Source organism: Meleagris gallopavo, chromosome 6 (assembly GCF_000146605.3).
Source record: "Meleagris gallopavo isolate NT-WF06-2002-E0010 breed Aviagen turkey brand Nicholas breeding stock chromosome 6, Turkey_5.1, whole genome shotgun sequence".
Classification (NCBI taxonomy): domain Eukaryota; kingdom Metazoa; phylum Chordata; class Aves; order Galliformes; family Phasianidae; genus Meleagris; species Meleagris gallopavo.
The window spans coordinates 47,882,326-47,884,966 of record NC_015016.2 but is presented as its reverse complement, the minus strand read 5'-3'; positions in this window follow the sequence as shown (position 1 = coordinate 47,884,966).

Below are 2,641 nucleotides of genomic sequence, written 5' to 3'. Positions count from 1 at the left end.
CACATGGCGGGGGCATTGCCAGGGCAACGGCTCTGCATCCATCCCCCTCGCTTAGAAGAAGTCTCGTGGAGGGAGAGGAGGAGTCGGGGTGTGAGAATCACCTGGGCTGTTTTAAGGAGGAGGAGCAGTAAGCCACCCATACTCAGGACTACATGGCAAGGAGGGTAGTTATCACTGTCAAGTGAGTGGTAAGTGTGGGGGCTCCTGTTAACGACCCTGCAAAGGGGTGATGGCAGAGTCAGGGCTACCGGCAGCAGGGTGGGGCTGATCAGTCACACCCCATAAAGGCTATCCAGTACTGTTAGTACGCCTGCTGGTTTGCAATGGCTGCACCCCAGCAGAAGGCTACCGCCACAAAAATTGTGGAGACCCAGACAGAGGTCCCATGCTCACGCAGAAGGAAGACTGTAGCCAAAAAGAATGTGGAGACCCAGACTGAGGTCCTATGCATGCTTGAAAGGATAGCTGATGCTAAGGAAAGCGTGGAGACTCAGACTGAGGCCCCAACACAAGATGCTAGTATGCAGGTCACTGGCTGTCATGAGTGCCAGAGACTGAGCTTTGCAGTGCCAGGCGATGGAGGCGGCACTTGTATAAGATATGATCAGCTAAATGACTTACTCAGCCTTGTGGTCGACCTGAAGGAGGAGGTGGAAAGGCTGAGGACATAAAGGAGTGTGAGAGGGAGATTGATTGGTGGTGCCAATCCCTATCACCCTCGAGATCTTGGCACACAGCTGAGGCTCCACATGGAGCACATCACCCCCTGCTGCCTTGCAAATAGGTGACAGAGGGGAACCAGCATGCAGACAGTGTTCCTGCTGCCATGAGCCCTGTGTCCTCTCCTCCCCTAGCAACTGTGGTGAAGAATCAGGAGGTGTGGGGCAGTGACAAAAGCTCCCTGCTCAGCAATGCAGGCTTGCCCTCCCAGAGATTCCCCTGCCTCCCCAGCTGCCCCTGCAGAACAGGTACAGTGCTCTGCAGGGACAACTGGACAGCAGTGGGGATGATGGTTCTCCCCACTTGATGGAGTTACCAAAGTCCAACTAGTCCTCACTTAGCATCAAAACCTTGTCAGCAAAGGAAAAAACAACATGTCATCGTTATTGGTGACTCTCTGCTGAAGGGAGCAGAAGGGCCAATATGTAGACCAGACCCTCTACACAGGAAGGTCTTTGCATCCCTGGAGCCCAGGTTAAAGATGTAAGGAAGAAACTTCCTTTACTTGTTCAACCCTCAAATTATTATCCCCTAATGTTCTTTCAAGTAGGCAGTGATGATATAGGAAGAGCTTCCCTAAAGACTATGAAAAAGGACTTCAGAGCCTTGGGGCGACAGGTATGAAGGGGGTGGGGGTGTAACTGGGGTCATTACTACGGAGCCTGTATGTAATGTGCCAGTGCTTGTAAGATCCCACAGTCTCGTTCCCTGGTGAAGGAGGAGGCTGACTGGCTAACTGGGGATGTCCCAGTGGATTGGAGACTGGCAAATGTGATGCCTATCTTCAAAAAGGGCCAGAAAGATGATCCTGGTAGCTATAGATCTGTCAGTCTCACCTCGGTGCCTCGGAAGGTTATGGAACAGATAATCTTGGGAGCCATTATGGACCAGTACAAGGTTAACCAGGGGATCAGGCCCAACCAGCATGGCTTTACCAATGGTAGATCCTGTTTGACAAACCTGGTTTCATTCTATGATAAGGTGACCCACTTAGTGAATGAAGGTAAGGTCTACCTGTACTTCAGTAAAGCCTTTGACACTCTCCCCCACAGCATCCCTGTGGAGAAGCTGGCTGCCCATGTTCAAATGGGTATACACACTGGCTGGATGGCCGGGCCCAAAGAGTTGTCAATTAAGTGGAGTTAAATCCAGTTGGCAGCCAGTCATGAGCAGTGTCCCCCAGGGCTCGGTACTGGGGCTGCTTCTATTTAACATCTTTGTTAATAATCTTGATGAGGGATTGAGTGCACCCTCAGTAAGTTTGCAGACAACACCAAGCTGGGAGGAAGAGTTGATCTGCCTGAAGGGAGACAGGCACTACAGAGGGACCTGGATAGACTGGATCGATGGGCCGAGGTTAACTGTATGATTTTCAATAGGGCCAAGTGTCAGGTCCTGCATTTTGGTCACAACAACCTCAGGCAACCCTACAGGCTTGGGGAGGAGTGGCTGGAAAGCTGCCTGATGGAAAGGGACCTTGGTGTTCTGATGGACAGTCAGCTGAATATGAGCCAGCAGTGTGCCCAGGTGGAAAAGAAGGCCAATGGCATCCTGGCTTGGATCAGGAATGGTGTGGTGAGCAGGACCAGGGAAGTCATCCTGTCCCTGTACTTGGCACTGGTGAGGCCTCACCTCGAGTGCTGTGTTCAGTTTTGGGCACCTCAGTACAGAAAGGACATGGAGGTGCTGGAGCAGGTGCAAAGAAGGGCAGCAAGGCTGTGAAGGGCTTGGAGAATATGGCCTATGAGGAGAGACTGAAGGAACTGGGGCTGTTCAGTCTGCGGAAGAGGAGGCTGAGGGGAGACCTTATTGCTCTTCAAATAACTGAAAGGTGCTCACAGCAAGAGCGGGGCTGGTTTCTGCTCACTGGTGACAGGATGAGGGGAAATGGCCTCAAGTTGCACCAGGGTAAGTTTAGGTT